The 19,738-nt window shown below is 41.6% G+C and overlaps 1 protein-coding gene across 17 annotated transcripts in view; it reads left to right on the top strand.

Moving 5' to 3' along the window:
• The window catches only part of PPIP5K2 (diphosphoinositol pentakisphosphate kinase 2), a 91,815-nt gene that overhangs the window by 228 nt on the left and 71,849 nt on the right, over positions 1-19,738 (top strand). The window contains exon 1 of one of the 17 annotated variants that reach the window (XM_019483996.1): positions 48-131. The exons of 15 other annotated variants lie outside the window; for them this stretch is intronic. The gene's annotated coding sequence lies outside the window, so the exon portion shown is untranslated. Of the gene's footprint in view, positions 1-47; positions 137-19,738 lie in introns of those variants that run through there. One more of the 17 variants, XM_019484009.2, reaches the window with a different exon arrangement.

Here is a 19,738-nt window from a genome sequence, read left to right as displayed (position 1 = left end):
CGGGGCTGCCCGGCCGGGTTCGGAGCGGAGCGGGGCCGCGAGGAGGGGGCGGGGCAGAAGCGTGGGGCGGGGGCGGGAAGCGACGGCGGTTACTACTTCTCAATGGGACCTAGCGCTGGCGATATGGGCAGGTGAGGTGGGTCCGTGCGCCCCCCCCCCCCCAGCCCCGGGGCTGGGCTCGTCCCTTCGCGCCGCCTGGCCCGGCGGGGCACTGCAGTCGTGGGGGCCCAGTGGCTCTTCAGCGTGTGCAGTGGAACGTTCCCTTTCTTCTCCCGCCCCCCGCGGCGCTGCGGTGGGTCCGCCCGGGCGCGCGCCGCGTCCTCAGGGGGGAGCCTCCAAAGACCTGGAGCGGCTCCGTATAGACGGGGGTCCCGGCCTGGGGGTGATGCAGTCTGCGCACGTGCTCAAGGGGGGAAGGCACGTGCTGCTGACGACTGGGAATAAGTTGGGTGGGAAACTGGGATCGGTTTTATTTCGTTTTTATTTTTTTTTATTGTAGCTCTACCTTAGATATATCTTACAGATATAAATTGCCCGATTATAAAATACACATAAGATTCTATATTCATTGTTCATTCACTGTGTATTTAAATGTATAATTTGACATGTATGCTTGGTTATATATTTATTTATGTAACATATTTAAGGGGGGTTGTGGGGGAGAAAAAAATGACTGGGGAGCACCGGAGACTTCCGTGTCTGCATTTACGTTCTTCAGAAGGAAAACAGCTGCTTAAGGGGTGTCTTGTGCATGGAGATGAAGTTAAATGGGGGACCTGGAGATTTTTCAAGCTTTGATTCCTTTGCCAGCTATGGATTAATGCCCTCCGGGTCATGGTGGAACCGGGGAAGTGAGGCAGGGCAGGATGAGAGGGATTATGCTCCTCTTGGCTCAAGTCACTCAGCAAGGCTTAATGGGTTTTTCCAGTTAGGAAAAAAGAAATGGCATTGGTACCCAGCTCTACCTGCAGTTTTACTTGAACAGAGCAGGATGCGAATTGCTTTCAATGGGTTTCCTCCCTCGCCCCTCCAAACCTGTCCAGCCAGCATCTCAACCCCAAAAATTGACTCTAGGTGTTTCTTACAGCTGCCTGACTCTCTACTCTTGTCTCCTTTGCCTGAGCTGACTTTTCATCCACTTATGCAAGTATCTTTATCAAAACAATATCTAGTTGTGCCCCAGCTGCCCAAGCATTTGAATTTTTGAGCAACTTAGGATTTGCTTTTGCTTCTGATGGAAGCGGTCTTGCTTATCTGTTTCTCGCAGCTTCCTTAAGTGAAGGGCAATAGCAAAACCTGCTAGTTTCAGCAATCTTTATTTCAACCCATCGCAGTACTACTACTTACATCCATACTGGATTAATGCATACATTAACTGCTTAACACGCCACTGGTCCCAATTTGTTCCTTTTTGCCTACACTCTAACAAACACTGAGTATTTGCATGTTGGTGAAAAGCATAAAATGCATGGCATCTTTCAGCCCCACTGTTCCCTTAAAATTAATTGAACTTGGGCTAACTGGTATACTAAATTTAAGTAATTCAACTCTTCTTTAATTGCAAAAGGAAAAAAAGCAGTTGTCAAACAGCTGTTAGTCAGTTTTTAAGCTTCTCCCTCAACTTTTGAAAACATATCAGGGTTAAAACTATAATGATAGTTGGAATCTGAAAAATGAGAGGAGCTAATCAGTTTGAGAGCTGCTAGTACCAGAGCACAAGGAGTGCAGTAAGCAGTCCCATTTTAAACAGGCATTACTGTCCTATTAGCTCTAAAAATGACTAGCAGCACCTGTCACTTTCAAGGTTTCTTATAGAGCTCCCAAATTAACTTGTAGATGCCTTGAAAATGAGGAAGCGCTTGTCATTTTTTAGTGTGTTAATAACACAGCATTGATACCATTGTATTTGAGCCTTCTTTACATTTAATCTTGGATAAGTGCACATTTCAGGTAAGCACTTAAATAGAATACGCTATATTGGCAGGAATATGTAGTTATATAATATATTACTTTTTCCATGCTGAACTTCTGAATTAATGATCAATATGAAATATTGTCTGTACACTCACTAACTTATCTTGTGCAGCAGTTTCTTGTGCAGTTGGCTGTCAGAACCAGAATGGATCAGGACTCCTGACCTTTAACTCCCTGCTTTCACTGTAGTGAAACTTTGATTAAAAAATTGTATATGGAAGGACAGTCTTTCCCATTCTAATGTGATTTTTAATATGAACAAAGCTCATTTGTATTGTGGAAAAGCTGAGCTCATTTGTTTTGTGGAAAAACTGATTTCTGCTTTTGGTCTTTATATCCTCTTAAAAGCAGTAGTTTCTTTTGAGAAGTTCAAACTTGTGTGCATGGCCTTCTTCCTTTTTATTGTACATGTGACGCTTTTTGACAGGATTGGGTTTAGAAATACAAGTGAAGGTTATCTGCACTATGAATATGCGGCAGACATCTGCAGTGTGCGCCAGACATCAGCTTTACCCGATCATTTGCCAGCATATGTGCTACTATCTTGAAGGGAAGACAGTGATATTGACCAGGCTGCTTTTCAGACTCAAAAGCAGTTATGGCACCAGTGCACATTCCAAGAAAATATCCTGCTTGGCAGCAGTTTACCAAAACTGCTACAGTCTGTGATGATTTAAAAAAATGATTAATTCTTAGAATATGGTCCTTTTAATCGAGAAATAATGGGAAAAATGTTGGGATACAGCCCTGAAAGCAGTATCCCAGGCATCTGTGTGTGGTTCCTGGCTTTGCAGGCAACCTTTCTATCCAAAAATCCTTTTACTACTTATGCACAAAGCACCTTTATAAAAACAAATCTGAAAATACCTTACAACTTGGTCCTGAAACTACCTTACAACCTGGTACAGATGAAAATCAAGGAAAGGATACAGTGGTGCTATTTTGGCATCTTCTCGGAAATAATACAGAAGATTAATTAAGTTAATGATTCTAGAAAGAAGACCATGTCCCACACTTTAAGGATGGCAAAAATCCCTATACTTCTTACCAGTTAGACCTAACAGATACGAAGTAAGGAATTTTTCTCTTGAACAGTTCGATCTTCTTTGGAAGTATAAGACCCTCCACCCACACTTCTTTTTCTTCCCTGAAGCATGAGGTTAATGTCTTAGAATCACAGAAAAGTAGGGGTGGAAGAGACTCTGAGGTAAGATCACCCCTATCCAAACCATCCTATACAAATCCACTGTCTAACCTATTAGCAAAGCTGTAGTCGGCCCTGACCACAAGACATAACAGCCTAATTTTCCACAAGTAAAGAAGGCACGGGAATCGTGGTTAACATCCTACTGTTGTGAAGGTTGTTAAAAGACACCTGAGTGATCTGAAGAAGAGGGGCATGATCAGGAGATCTGAAGAAGAATGCAATAACCCCCGTAGTCTGTACCAATCTGACCATGAGGGAGAATTCCTTCCTGAATCCAAATATGGTGGATTGGTCTCACCCTGGATGTAGGGTTTAAGTCCCAATGCAAGCCTTTGCACACCCCAGTCAAAATCCCCAGCCTTGGCTGCAGACACCACTCAGTGCTGAGGAAGTGGGGGGCAACATGAGAGAGGTAAAAAAATTCCTTCTCAGTCCCATGTGGCAACGGGGAAAGCCCAGAAACTTGGGAAATGCCCATAGTAGAATGTAGACATAGCTACTACTAGATCAAGGGTGGGCAGTTATTTGGCCCTGGGAGCCACATAGGGAGTTTTAATGAGCTGTTGCAAGCTGGGTCAGCACCCCTCCCTGCACAATATTTCACCAAAATTCCCTATATGGGGTGGGTGAGAAAGTGGGGAGAGGTGTTCCAAAACAGGACAGGTGATCCATACCCTGCCCTGGATTGGGGTGGGGGAAGATGGGTGGGGGGGGCGCGTGCTTCCTGGGCACTTATGGTGGAGGCAATTAAGTGGAAGGAGATGCATGATACAAATCTGCCTACGAGTGTGCTTTAGGTTTCCTTTATTTTTCCTTGAACAACTGCATCCCTGGCTACAAATGTGAAGCTAGTATAAGTAGTAAATGTAGGGCTGAAAAAATATTCATCTCTTTTCTGGTATAACCAAGGAGGCAAAATTGTGGGAGGCTTACACAGTATAATGACTAAGACGCAAGTAAGATCTTCAGACCAGTCTGTCTTGATTAGAATATGGTGACATGATACCAGATAGTTCTGTAAGGAAAACTTAATTCTTAGCATCGAAAGCATAATACTTGGTTATAAATATTTGCATGTACATGGTATGCACTGTGGTTTTGTATCCCATGTGTACATAATAACTTCCTAAAATTGAAGTAGCACCACGGTATTAAGCCATTGAATGCGCTCAACAAGTTACCAACCTAAACTTACAAATATATAAAAGTTTACCAATACTTTGCTATAAAAATACTGTCCTTCTCTCATACACTCTTGTTATATATATTACCCCTTCCATATTACCACTGCCAGCTTCAGTGTTTATTTTTCTGCTTACAGATATACCTTGCTTTGTTCTCTCTCATATATAAAAAATAATATGGAATTGACCTCCTTAATCTACCTTGTATGATTGTCTTTTCCATTCCTTAAAATCCACCTCTGCAGTGGTGCCTGAGAGCGATCAGTCAGAGAGCAGTAGTTAGCTGCGTTAATCCAAAGTCAGGCAGAAGGCAGGGTGTATAAGCACCCAAATCAGAGGTGCATATAGCATAAGCTTTTGTGAGCCCAAAATCAGCTCATTTGCTGTGAAAGGACATGCATGATCAAATTCTTTAATAAAAATACTTTAACATCATGCTCAAAGGAAGATCAGTGTCGTAAACTCTTCACCTGCCCTTTCTTTTTAAACAAGTTGTTCTTTGTGGCAAGGATTATATTCTCCCTTTATTTGAAAAAGCCCTACTACATTTTAATTACTCTTGAAATCTGAATAAATACAAACAATAAATATAGCTGTTGAACAAGTGTGAGGGCATCAGGTGCCCCCCTCTGCTCTCCATTTTATACACTGCTCAGTGCATGTCATTTCGTAGCAGCTGATGAAGTAAGTTTGGGCTCATGAAAGCCTATGTGTTAGGGGTAGGTGCTGTATGATCTAGGCCCTCTCTGGCCCACTGACTTATCAGAAGATGATGTCAGGATAGTGATCAGTGCTGTCACAGCCGCACTGGTGTTATCTTTCTCACCTGCTGTGTCTTTGATCCTGTTTAAAGTTGGGAGCTGGTTATACTGGCAGATAGGTCTGGGCCTGTCCCTCGGAGGAATTTCTTTGTGGTGCTTTGCCTCCCCATACACCCCACCTTTACCATATCCTAGATGTTATCAGATTTCTTTTTGGAGGCCTTGACTTCTTGTCACAAGTATGGTGGTCTTTCCTATGCCGCCAGGATCCTGGTCATGCTCTTGTAATCAATTCAGTAGAAGTCCACAGCAGCTCAATCCTGTTCAGTCTGCCACTCATTCAGGGTTTCTCCCCTTCTGTTAATTGACTAACAGCCTTCAAAAAGTAAATCAACTTAATCAAACAATTCCATTAGTTCTTTAACCATCTCAGAAACTGCATCATCTGAAATCCCTTCCTTCATTCAGGGTTTATCCTCCTCTAACAATTCATTTATCAGTCCCAAATGGAAGTCAGCTCAAGTCCAAGCATTCATCTGGGGTTGATCCCCTTCTATCAATTCATTTGGCCATTACAAAATGGATAATCAATTTTAGAGATGAATTCAGGCCTGGCTGGCTCTACTGCCCCACTCGCAGAAGGCTGGGGCTCCTTTGCTGCACATCACCCGTCTTATCGGGTACCTACTTCAGCCCGGGGCTTCAATCCTTCTTCAAGCAAGCCACCCCAGCATTCTGTTAGTGATCCTTGTGTCTGTTGGTGCTCCTCCAGCCACTTGTGCCTGTTGTCGTGCACCACTGCACCGCAGCTTGCTGCAGGCTGACACAGACAGGAGAGTCCTTCAGTATCTTCCCTGTTTGGACACTGCGATCTCTCCCTAACTGCCTCTTTCTGGGGCTGGAAGTACTGCTCCAGGCTCTCTTGCTGCCAGTCTGGATGGAGCACTTGCTGTGGAAACACAGCGGGGTGCTCCTAGCTCCAGCTGTACTCCTTCTCTTATCTGAGGTAAGTATGTGGTGATTGTGATCCCAGGACCTCCTCTGTTCCTGGCACTTCTCCTTTCACATTATGCTATACAATCATAACAATGATCAGTTGGCCATTGGTAGCTAGGTTGAGCTTTATATTTTATTTATGAAATGTAGTTTGAAAAACTTTGGGCAAAGACTGTCTCCCTGTTTTATCTGTAGCACTTAGCACAATAAAGCCTTCAAGAAGCGTATTGTTAAAGGAGCCTTTTGCAATATGAAGGGTACCTATAAGCATATGCTATAGCTTTAAACAAATATTTATTTTCGTAGTTTCTTTACAGCTATCCTCAAATGAATTATCTATATTTATAATAATAGTATTTGACAAAATAGGCCATTGCCTCTGAAAGATTTGTGTCTTTGAACCGGTCTCTAAGGTGCCCGCCTGCACTGCCTTCTGCCTGACTGCAGATTAGCAAACTAGTCTCTGTGTATTGTTGTAGGATTGAAGTATTGTAGCCATGATGGTCTAGGAAATGTCTGAGATGCAGGAATTTTTTGTAATTTTTTTTATTGGAACCAAAATATAGTTGGGAGACCTGTTAAATGATCCTTTTGGACATCAGGTCTCCTGAAAAAGGGCACCTGGTGCCAAAAGCTTGTCCAACAGTTAACTTTAATTGCTTCTGAGATCTGAATAAATCTATAAAAATGCTTTTTTTCAAGTAAATGGAGGACATAATCATTGTCACAAAGAACAAACTGTTTAAAAAGAAAAGGGCCGGTGAAGGGGTTGGGAAAGAGGCATTGTTCCTCTGTTCTTTATGTTAAAACGTGTTTTTTTTAAAAGAATTCTGTTCATTTAAAGGATCTTTTATATCTGTTGTGTATATTCAATCAGCAGCTGATCAATAGTCCTTGTTCTTGCCTAGATCCAGGATTATGACAAACAGAAGTTCTTATGATCATAATTGTGGTTTGGAAGAGACTAATATCACAAGCATCAGGGCTTCATTAGATCTGGCAGAATCTCAAGAAGCACTGGTGATGAAAATCTGTCCTTCAGCTGCAGAAGGAAAGAAAAAAGGAAGAAAGAAACAAAGAAAGAGCTCTTGATAAGAACTAACTTGCTGCAAGTGTGCTAAACCTTTTTTATGATAGAAAATGTTAATACCCCAAAACTCTAAAGGACTGGGGGTATAGGGAGGGAATATAAACTTTCTGAACTAAAATGCTGTTGGGAAAAGGGTACTGGGAGTGTGGGGAAGGAACATGGCCATTCATCATGGCATAGTTCTGGAAGGCAAAAGGCAGGATAGATTTTCACCTTATAGACTAAATCAGTGATGCATAAGCTTTTATTAGTAACAGCTTATTTCAGCATACTTCTGGAAGCCTTGAACTTGGGATCTTGGGTTCTGTTTTTACAGTAGTAACTGACTGTAACCAGTGTCATATATATGCCATCACTTGCTCACAGTACCTCTCTGCCATCTACATTGGGCAGACAGGATGATCCCTATATGTGAGAATGAATGAACCCCCAATCTGACATCAGAAGGACATGCAAGCCTGTAGCAGAACACTTCAGATTCCCAAACATTCAGTTCCTGAGTACCTGTTTTATAGACAACAAAACTTTCAAAACAAACAAACACAATTGCAGAGCAAGAAATCATTCATAAACTGGATTGGGTTAAGTATGGTCTAAACAAGGACTATGGAATGCTATCCCATTTACCTAGATTAGCTTTTGTGTGACCCTTTTGTTCCTGTTTGTATTAAATGTGCCTCTCCCAGTACTGTGCCACCTCCCTTTCCTCTTTCTCTGTGTTTTGTATTCAAATCTCTCTGATAGCTTGCTCTGCGTGTGTCCTTTCATAGCATTTGGTGAAGTGAGGTCAGGCTCACAAAGCTTATGGAGTCTGATTTAGTTAGTCTGTAAGATGCATCTCTACCCTGCCTTCTGCCTGACTTCAGACTAACATGGCTAACTACCTGTCTGTTGTCTTAAATCAGGGGTGTCAGACACAGCTTGCGGGCTGGATCCAACTTGTCAGTCCCAGTCCCACCTGCACACGGGCTGAGTCACTTAACTTTTGCTGTACTTCAGTCCACGTTGGCAGTGGTGATGATGGTATATTAGGCATTACCTTTATTGATCTATACATGAGTAATGATTTAAAAAAAAAAAAAAAAGGTTATTTTAGTGTATGTGCTTTGAGCCCCCAGATATCACTCCTATTGGCTATAGATACCAGTTTGATAATTACTGAAGCTTCAAGGAGATATCTGTATATTCTCTTTGTAAAGTCCACTGCACATTAGGAAAGAGCATAACTCATCCCTTTTGTTTTTTTGGCTGTTGCTTTACATTATAGCAGGGCTGTCCAAGGTTAAGTTGTGACCTCTGGGCTCCTGCCGATGCTCCATTCCCCTTATTGCTCTGACTGCAACAGCAGCTGAAGTCTCTGGGCATCCCCTTCCTCCTCTGGCTCTTCCCTATAGCATGGCTCAGGGGGCCGAGGGCAAATCTTGGGCCACACAGCCTTAGTGTCTACTTCATAATGTGACTGTACCTTTTGTAACTGTAAAAGTTCTGTATTTTGAGCATCCTTGTAAACGATGAGAGCTAGTCCATTTGGGGCTGTTTATTCCAGCACTGATAATGGTTGGATTAGGATATTCTGTATTTAGTAAGAAGTTCTTACATTAGGTTTGGATAAGTACATGTTCTGGGTAAACATGTAGACTTTTTCAGACCTAAAGCAATGCATTTAAATAGAATACACTATAAGGTAGGAAAATAGTTTAAGCTGTAATATCTATTAGCTGCAATTGTTCATGTCAGGGGATCGAGGCAGGAGTAGACATTTTAAAGGTTATTTCAGCAGTTTCTTGTTGTCATATATTAGGTTGCATTTTTAGAATGTTTTGATGGCTTTTCATAAATCTACTTTGTCAAAGTTTGTCGTGGTTAAGCATGAACGTGTGGATAACAGAAGCTTGTCTTAATCCACCTTAGGAGAGGACTCATGAATTTTGCAGTATTTGACTGAAGAAGAAAAGTAGCTGGAAAAACTAGTAGGACTTGGCAAATAGGTTGTATTGGTGCCTCCTATTTCCAAGCATTTCAGTTTGTTCCTATCGTGTTCTTGAAAGAGAAATCTGAAACTGCATGTACTAAATACAGCTTTTTTTTCTAGTGTTTTAAATTATTTGTAAAGTATTTGTGATGTAGCCTGCTGGGTATGAAAGTGGACTTACAGGTTTTTATCGTACTTTATTTAACATGTGAAATGGGATGTAATTTAAACAGCAAAACTGCATTAGATGTTGGCAGATAGTTCAATTCTGGCCATTGTTCTGTGCAGACAATAGCTGTTGGTCATTTGTAGCATTCCTGTCTAGAGTTCCTCGTGAATATCATTTTTTTTTTATCCCTGTGTGAAATGAAGTAGCTTTCATCATGAGTCAGCTGCTGAGGACAGTAATGCAGCAATAATGTAAGTATATTTATTTCAATTGGATATATTCAATTCTCACATAAAACATTTGGCTTTTTTTGTTCCTATGGCCCTACTTTCACCCCAAGTCTTCTGAATGGAAATTTTTAGCTTCAGTTCTTCATTTTTAATCCAGTTTTGTTTAGGACACCCTTTTTGCTCCAGTAAGAAATGGGAAGCAAGCTAATTAGTTTTATATTTTGTTCAGTAGATTACCCCAGTTCTCAACAGGAGTTAAGAGTGAAACTAAATAGGTATATGTGTCAGGTTCCGTATGATGCCTTTACAGTTTTTATTTTGTGGAGTAATTAGTATAATAGCATTTATTTTTTTGAAGCATGTACAAAACATCAATTTTTGCAGCCTCCTATCAATAGAATATTTGGAAAATTCAATGTGTCCGTAGTCATTGTTCATTGTAGATGGTTGCTCCTAGTTTATTGGAGAAAAAATGGGTGCAAGAATCGTTTCCGAAGAGCTCTCAGTAATATGCAACAAACAGATCATAATGGAGGTTCTCTGGAGTGAAATAATGGAGCCTACTGCTTATTTATATGCAATCAATTAAGTCCAGCAGTCTTCTCTGACTTCAGGTTTACAAGAAACGTCTAATAAATCTTGTCAGTTCAGTCATGGTCCACAGGCTTTTGAAATGAGTTTATTAAGTTTGTTTTAGGCAGTTTATTTACTTGTTTGTTTTATCACGTGTATCTCAACTCAGTTTCTTGACTGGTGTGTCTGCTGCAAAGAAACAAATTATAGAGAAACTAAGCCTTTTGTGAATGCAAAGTTTTGTCAGTTGTGATTACTTATGTGGTATTAAGCAGAAAGCTTCCACTTCACTGTCTATGGATGATGAAAATAAACTTCTTAGTAAGCCTGGCATTGAACACATACCTGCCAATGAGTGCTGCAGATTTTTATAGATTCATAGATGTTAGGGTCAGAAGGGACCTCAATAGATCATCGAGTCCGACCCCCTGCATAGGCAGGAAAGAGTGCTGGGTTTAGATGACCCCAGCTAGATGCCTATCTAACCTCCTTTTGAAGACTCCCAGGGTAGGGGAGAGCACCACCTCCCTTGGGAGCCCGTTCCAGACCTTGGCTACTCTAACTATGAAGAAGTTCTTCCTAATATCCAGTCTAAATCTGCTCTCTGCTACCTTATGGCTATTATTTCTTGTAACCCCCAGGGGCGCCTTGGTGAGTAAAGCCTCACCAATTCCCTTCTGTGCCCCCATGATGAACTTATAGGCAGCCACAAGGTCGCCTCTCAACCTTCTCTTGCAGAGGCTGAAGAGGTCCAGGTGCCCTAGTCTGTCCCCATAGGGCTTGGCCTGCAAGCCCTTAACCATATGAGCGGCCCTTCTCTGGACCCTCTCCAGGTTATCCACATCCCTCTTGAAGTGCGGCGCCCAAAATTGCACACAGTACTCCAACTGCAGTCTGACCAGGACCTGATAGAGGGGAAGTATCACCTCCTTGGTTCTGTTCATGCATCTGCTGAGGCATGATAAAGTGCCATTGGCTTTTCTGATGGCTTCGTCACACTGCCAACTCATGTTCATCTTGGAGTCCACTAGGACTCCAAGATCCCTTTCTGCTTCCGTGCCTCCAAGCAGGTAATTTCCTAGGCAGTAGGTATGCTGGACATTTTTTCTCCCTAGGTGCAGCACTTTGCATTTCTCCTTGTTGAATTGCATTCTGTTGTTTTCTGCCCATATGTCCAACCTGTCCAGGTCTGCTTGTAGTTGTTCCTTGCCCTCTGGCGTGTCCACTTCTCCCCACAGTTTTGTGTCATCCGCAGACTTGGACAGAGTACACTTCACTCCCTTGTCCAAGTCGCTGATGAAGACATTGAAGAGTATCGGTCCAAGGACCGAGCCCTGCGGGACCCCACTGCTCACACCCTTCCAGGTCGATACCGACCCATCCACTACAACTCTCTGGGTACGACCGTCTAGCCAATTCGCCACCCACCGGACTGTGTAGTCATCCAAGTCACAGCCTTTAATTTAGTAGTTCTTGACCCATAATTCTTTGATGAATTCTTAGTCCGTGAACTTTTGCTCATTTTTTTTTTCTCTTATTAGACCTTCTTCCATTGGATTGAGTTTTAAGTCCCTCTCTTATTTTGTACATGTTACTAATTTAATCTCTCTTTCATAAAAAAACTGTCAAAAGTTTTAAAACTAACAGGTTTCTTTGTTCCTCAGTCAGTAAGATAGAACTGCTTCTAGGTCTTTTTAGATCCTCTGATAGCAATGCGTGGGCGCGCGCTGTTGGTAACCACACTGCAGGGGGTAGTAAATCCAGCATGCTAAAACTTCTGTGACATTTTTATACTACCAAAGTGACACAATAGGTATTTCAATATTGCTTTAAATGGATCAGAAATCCTAGCTGCCCTCCCCCCCCACCCCAATCTTTTTCTACCCCAAAATGGTATAGGTTTAATAGGGAATATGTGACATCTAATTGTTTCAACCGTGTATGCTACTGTTCAAGATTTTTGGCATCATATAGCAAGTGCTGCATGTTTCCTGGCCTTTCTTTCCTTATATTGTTTCCCTTTGTTCATTTTCAACCCTCCCAATACATACCTTTTCTTGATGCTGTATTGCACTTAAGGGTCTGTCATGGTTGAGGACAGGCCTTGTTAAAGATGTAGCCCTTGCTTTTAAATTTGCACATTGGTGTTGTCTGGCTCGGTTTGATCTCCTTTAGTAAAGGGGTCCACCTCTGCAGTTCTGTCACTGAAAATATTCAGTCCCTTAAACCTAAGGCTCTCATCCTTGGTCCTACTAATGGAATTTTCCTCATAGTGCTGCCTTGGTAACAAAGATGTGACTTTTTTCAAGCTCTACATATGATGCTTCTGGTTTGCCAATCAAACCATATCTGGAGTGTTTTGTTACCTCATCAATGATATTGTACAATTAGAATCTTAAAGCAGTCACATAAAAGCTCCTTTAGCAGTGGTGGGGAAAAACATCGCTGTTGTCCTCATAAAGACAACAGACTGGTAGAAAGAAACATTTTATTTTGGGGTTTTTATGAAGGTTTGGAATTGAATGAAGCAAGAAGTACTTGGCAGTGTCATTTTGATCAGAGGACTAAAAGTTAAAAAGGCAGAATATCTGGATTACTTTGGATGCTGACAGCTAGCTTTGGAGTAATTAGTACCTGGATTTGGTCAGTATGTTTGCACTCTTCGATATACACGTGCTATCTATCAGTGGGCAAATCTGATTTGCTTTTGTGTATGTGCTTTATTATTATATGCCGTAGCTGGTTTTTTCAGATGCTGTGTGCCAGTGAAAGTGGTAAATAGTTCTCACCCTGTTTTCAATAACAACATAGTAGTAGTTCCCGGAGGCAGTGTGAAGCCTGAACGTGACTTTTGATGTCTTAGTGAAGCTACCCACATAAAGAAACTTGTTGTTGATGCTGTTCCTTTGTCACTAGATTTAAGTGAGAGAAATCTGTCAAGTTCATAACAGTCTTTCTATGTTTAGTTTCTTTAATTATTACAGTGTTTTAAAAGCGAAATGATAAACTCAAATTCTCCTGTGTTATTGGGGCATGTGACTTTTTTATAAAAGTGAGCAGTATAAAGTCCAAACTGAAAATGAAAATTAAATTTTGACAGTAATGATAACTTTGGAAGTTTTTTTTCCCTGAATGCTTCTTAATTTAGAAGTATTTGTATTGCTGTTCAGAATATGATATAGTTCTCCCTAAGATAAAGACATACCTTTTAACTTTAAAAAGAGGCAGACCTGAATAAGAGTGATGCTGTTCTACTGGTGACTATATCTCTATTAGCAAAATTAGTATCCCTATTTAACAAGCAGTAGCAATGGGGCTTTCTCAAGCAGAAAGGGCTTTTATGGGTAGCATTTTGTTTTGGTTTTTTTTCCTTCAGATTTCAAAAGTTAGTTAAAACTTTTGATCTACAACCTTTCTACCTGCACGCATTGTATACTATTGGTATGGTTGCTTAAATGCTGATCTGTACAAGATGTGGACAGATTGGAAAGAGTCTAGCAGAGAACAATAAAAATGAGAAGCCTGGGAAGCATGGTTTATGAAGAAAGGCTGGAAGAACTAGGATTATTTATTTAGTCTGGAGAAAGGAGACTGCAGATGCATTTGATGATAGTTTTTCAATTACCTGAAAAGGTATGAAGAAGATGGGCTTTCCCCTGTGGCTGTAGGGGACTAGATTAGGAGCAATGATTTCAGGATGCATCACAGGAAATTTAGGTTGGAGATTAGGAGGTAATGGGATAAGTGTGGTTTAAACAGGGACTGAAGATCTATATCCCCTTACCTGGATTAGCTTTTGTGACCCCTTTTTTCTCTTATGGGTTTACTGCTTGTATCCTTCTCCCAGCACTGGTACGCTCTTCTTTTTCCCATCTTATTTATTCAAATCACTCACTGCACTTTATACGCTGCTCTATGATGTCCTTTCCCAGTATCTGACTAAGAGAACTTGAGCTCATAAAAGTTTGTTCTATAGATAAATATCTTATTTAGTTGGTCTATACGGGACACATCTACCCTAGCTTCTGGCTGACTTCAGACTAACACAGCTAACTACCTCTCTGCTCAATCACAATGCCAGAGGACGCCCGTATTGTTTTTCACACAGATAATGTGGTATATAACTTTCATTTAAAACCAAGTATACCTCTTACTAGTTTCTTCAAGTAAGTCAAACTTGGGCAAAAGAAAGCAATATAAGGTAGTAATTCTGGAGTTGTTCTTTAGTTATTTAGGCAAGACAAAGCTATTCAGGAAATTGCACCATTTTTGAGGTATTGGGTAAAACTGTGGAAAGTCTCTCCCTGAAGATTACTCAGTACCTTGCAATCTTTTTAACTATGAAGTTGCCCCACTCTGCTAGATTAGGGTTCCTGTTCAAAATCTCCAAAATATTCAGGTGTGTGAGATCTCAGTACCCACTTGATATTCAGCCTGTACTTTCACCAAACCTGGATTTTTGTAAATAAATCAAATGGGAAAATCGGGACTTCTCAGACTCAATGCTAATTGATCGGTTTTTGAACTTCGCTCAAAGAGTCATTATGTAGCTTGCAGTAAAAGAGATTCTTTGAGATATGTTCAGCCACTGCAAATCCCTCAGTCCATTCTGTGTCCCTGCTCTGTCAGAGCCTGTTTTTAATCATTAAGGGAACCAAGATGTGGATGGGACCATATGAAGATATGCAGGCCACAGTTGTATTTGCATTGTATGTTCATATAGTCCATTCTCCCTCTTCTCGAATAGTATTTACATAGACAAAGCATCCGTAACAACTACTTGCTTAACCTTGGTAAGTCTTTTTGATAGATCAATCTAGTTCTGTGCAGGTAAATGTTGCTGGTAGCTTTGCAATGTAATCTGTAGAAATTCAGGTGTGAGTTTGAGTGATTTCCTTTCTAAAGGAATTTTTGTCAGTACTTACTAGAGTGCTCAATGTATCTGCTTTTACCAGTTAGTGATTTTTCTCTTTTCACACCACCTTTGTTCTAATAAGGACCCTTTTTGGTTTTCAGAATAAGATTTCTGAGAATAGTGTTTCACTGTTCTTCTGTAAGATGCCCTTCTGTGGTCTAGTTTTATTTTATTTTCCTTGATCTTAAGTCAGTTGATACCAGTCTAATTTAGATGGTGACAGCATTTTTGTCTTCTTGTCATCTGTTCTCATATGGCCTATACATCTATGCAATTTTCACATCCGAGGCAGAAGTTGTTGTATGTAGCACTATACCAAACCCCTTAGATTTTAGGACTAATCTAAGCTTGAATTTTTTATTTCCCTTTAAAGGAAAAAAAATTGTCTTAGCCTTTTTGGTGCTATAGAGCAGTATCAGATGCCTGTTTCTCAGCAGTCGCAACCTGAATAGTGCTTCTGTAACTGCCTAGTGATGGAGTCACCCAACTCTGTTAATGCTAATTAAGACTGTTGCCTTTAAATGTTGGTGTTAGACTCCGACTCCATGCGGCGCCCAACGACTAGGGAGACAACGATCCAATTGCTTATGATCCAGTTGCTCAGGGAGCAAGCAGGGAGCAAACACCAGCACATATTGCTAGCCAACAGCTTTATTCAGATTGGAGACAGCTTTGGGCAAAGGTCCAACAAACCGGGAACCTGTCCTGAACGTTAGTTTTTTTTTCCATTTTATGCACTTTGGATTATACTCATTAACATTTATTCCACCTGCCCCTTCTTTTGTTCCACCCATATTCCCTCCTATTTCAAGCTCCGCCTCTGTTTACTTTGTTAGTGTGGAATTGTCTATGCATTTCATTCATTTACATGTCTTTTTGCTAAGAGCGCATGTGTAAGACCGTGAACTCAGCTTCTCCTGGTCAATTGTGGTTTCTTGCTGACTCCTTCATCTCTAGAGTCTTGTTTCTGCTTTATCTCCTGACGATACCTGGTGGGCTGCATCTTGTTCTTCTTGCACAATGGGCTATAAATCTACAACACTACCCCATTGTTAGGAAAATGCTTAAGTGTCTTGCAGTGTTACTTTTAATATATCATTCTGCCTTGTGGTCAGCAGCTTTGCTGGCCACAGGCTAAAGCCTATTATTCAGCTGCAAATCCAGTGCTCCCCAAGATCCAGATATTGTCACCCTAACGGTTGGAATGCTTGCAGAACTATTACATTGCTGAAATGGAATTAGTGAGCTTTTAAAAACATAATAACTATTTCCTGCTGCTTTTAAAACTGACAATAATCAGTGTTACAATTTAAAAAATAATCACATTTTAAAAACTAATTCCAAAATGTTTTACCTGATCTGTAACACACATCTATCTTCCCAAACACCTCTGAATCTGTTGTTGCATTCTTGGATATTAAATTTCGTGCAGGTATCATAAATTTTCCTTCAGCATGCTTTCTTGGTATATAATCTTTGCTCTTTTGCCTGTAAATGTAATACCAACTGGTGGAGAATAGTGTGTCCTGGCACTCTGATGTGAAGTTTTGTTTTGTTTTGTTTGTTTTTTTGTAATTTTTCATCTGTTCCTTTTGGCACTGAGGGAAAAAGGTTAGCGATCAGTGATTACACTTTTTGGTCCTTTGCTGCTGCGGAAGGAACACAACATGAAAATGGGCAAGTAATTTAACCTATGTAACTGTGTCAAGATGAATGCAGGCTGTAAAATAATTGAGGCTGGTGTTAGTGAACGGTAGACTTCCTGGAAATGGGCAAAATTATAGGACTCATCCTAGTTTAGTTACTCATGAAATGCAGTAAATCAGCCTTTCCAAAATCTGGGGCATGGAGAAATTGATCTGATAAGTTCACAAGAAACCCAGTATGCCTCATTATCCTGGTTTCTGGTACTCACCGGAGCAAATTCTCGCTCTCTCGCTCTCTCTCTCGTGAGTAAAATCAGTAAGTCTGCCTTTGCAGGGTGCAGTGATCTGGGAGGGAGAAGGAGGGAAGAAGTAGCTGTTCATTTTTTTTTCTTTTTAAAATAAATTACAATTAGTCAAAGGGGGAAATTAACTGTTTCTCTTGTGACAGTCTTCTGTTTCTTGAGCTTGTATCCATGTCTCCTGTCTATTGTTCCCCCACCTTTAACACCATTCTTCACTTTTTCTCTTACACACAAGCAAAAGTTACTTCTGACATTTACTTGTATGCTGAAATCAGGATTTAAACACCATTTTTAATGGCGAATTACACAAAAGGAGATGATTTCTCTGGTCATGGACAGGGATTCATTTCTAATGATAAGAATTTCTGTGAAATTCTTACTGGTAGAAAAATAGCCACAGTGTTGGAGCGTACCTATTTTCCATCCCTCTGGCTGGACCAGCTACACTCTTCATCCAGAGAGTGCTAAAGGACTCTGGGTCATGCCGGACCTTAGGGGGAGTCTGTTGATTGACAGTCTGCCCTCTTCCCCTACCTGTCTAGGCACTTAGTTGCCACAGGCAACCCCAGGAGGGCTCCAAGCCTGGGAGGATGGCTCTCCCGTCCCACAAATTAACTGATAGGCAGGGTGGGAGGGGGCATTCTCCCTCAGCAGGAATCAGTATAGTCCCCACTTCATCTACTCTTCCTGGTGAAACTGGAGGAGGGCAGGGGACCATTCTCTCACCACAGCAAAGGTTCCTGAGCCCAGGGAGCTTTGCTGCCATGGCACTGCTGCCCCCCTGACAGTTCTCCAGGTCAAACCAGACAAGTGTGAGAAATACAGGGAGCCAGTCTCCCACAATGGCTGTATGCTTGTTTTCTTGTGCCAGGAGGAAAGCTTTTTCTTTTGGCAAAAATGTAATGCCTCTCCGTGGCTTCTGACTACCTAATGCACCTAACCAGGGAGAGGTTTTAAAAGAGTTAACTATCTCAACCCCCATTTTGATCCAGTCATTTTTCACTGAATCCAGACACCAGGGCTGTCCCTGGGGCGGGGGCGAATCGGGTGACTGCCTCCAGGCCCTGCACTTTTGGGGGCCTCATGGTCAGTGTCATATAGGCTGTGCTGCAGCTGCCAGCTCCAGCCACTCACCACCCCCCTCCCCCCCCCAGGCGCTGCACAGGATGATATGCCCCAGGCCCCGCACACCCCTAGAGACCGCTCTGCCACCATATCTGTCCTCCAGGTCTGTCTTTATCTCTTCTTCTAATTGCTGAATTTACTGGAGTTGTATTATGCCATTTAAAAAAAAAATTAGGATTATTTTCTGGAATCCCCTAGTTTCTTAACTGTCTCATTGCAAAACTTTGTTACAATTGAACTTTTTTAGAGAATTGTGGCTAGATGTTACCACTTAGGGTCTGTTGTTCCTTTACTAGGCTAAGAATCTTACTAGAGTAGATCAAGCTAGTTCACAATATTTTTAAAGAAAGGTTAAGACAGCTACTGTATTACTCGAACAGAAAATGACCCTGAATACAAGACCAATAATTAGATTCTATATATGTAAAACTTATAAATCTGTTGTTATTTTCCAGGTGTAGATTTCCCAATTATTGGGGATTTGCCTTTGAAAATGTCCCTTTCCCACTGCTACGGCAGGGGAAATAAACCTGGGGGATCAGGTAGCCCTTTGCTCTCATTTTATCTCAATTTTTTCCCTGGCAACCTTTTCTCCCTCCCCTTCCTGTCAGATCCTGCTCTCCTTGAGCACATGGAAGGGAGAAGCAAAATTTGAAAATAATAACCTTGAAATTAAACATGGCTGTAGCATATAGTACCCATGCACTGAGTTCATCCAGAATTGATGCACGTTACCTTTTTTTGAAACTGCTGCAAGTTTTAGCACAGGTGTTTCATAAACAGGTATTCAAGGTAAAATTGGCCAGATCAGTTCTGAATCCTTTGAATCATTCAAAAGCCATATGTTGTTCTGCTAACGGCAAGTATCCTCCACCCCGGACTTTTCAGCCTGGGGATTCAGGTACTGCCAAATCCATTGACAGGCATCGTACGTGCAGGCCCAAGCCCAGAGGGTTGGGGTTCAGATGCCCCTGAGTTTCACTTGCCCTCCGCCCATGGCTACAAGAACAAGCTAGGGAAGAGTTCCCCATTTCCATAAAGTTGGCGTGTAGCCGAAATCTTCCTACTGGAAGCTGGCCAGTAAGAAACTAAGAATGAGGCTCTTGTAGGGAGTCCCGTCTGCATTTGGACCAGGGTGCATCTTCCACTACACAGTGCTATTTTAAATCCATTTAGGCTGGGGTATCACACCAGTGCTGTAACTAAATGTTAGTCTACAAGAGGCTGAGAAGGTATGCATGGTATTAATCCAAAGCCAAAAGATTCATGACTTACTGCAAAGTTCACTGGGATGGACCCACCAGAGTTGACAGAATTTCAAGCCCTGGTAAGCAACACTGCATTCAGTTCACCCAGACTCCCTCTGTCGCACCCTCTCTCAGCCTGGTGCATATGATTAGTGTGGTCACGCCTCCATGATGACCTTACAGCTCAGCACTGGTCAGTATGTGTGTATACTCCAGATATGCTCCCTCCAAAGATCCATGTTCTAATTAGCACACTCTCGTGGCTGAAATCAGGTGTTTTTGTCGCAAGTCCTGTGATACTCCAAAAATGTATCTGCAGATGAGGCACTAAGCAACCTGTTTCAGCT

Source organism: Alligator mississippiensis, chromosome 3, assembly GCF_030867095.1.
Source record: "Alligator mississippiensis isolate rAllMis1 chromosome 3, rAllMis1, whole genome shotgun sequence".
Taxonomy (NCBI): Eukaryota; Metazoa; Chordata; order Crocodylia; family Alligatoridae; genus Alligator; species Alligator mississippiensis.
Note: the sequence above shows the minus strand (reverse complement) of the source record. Positions and strands in the feature narration are given on the sequence as shown.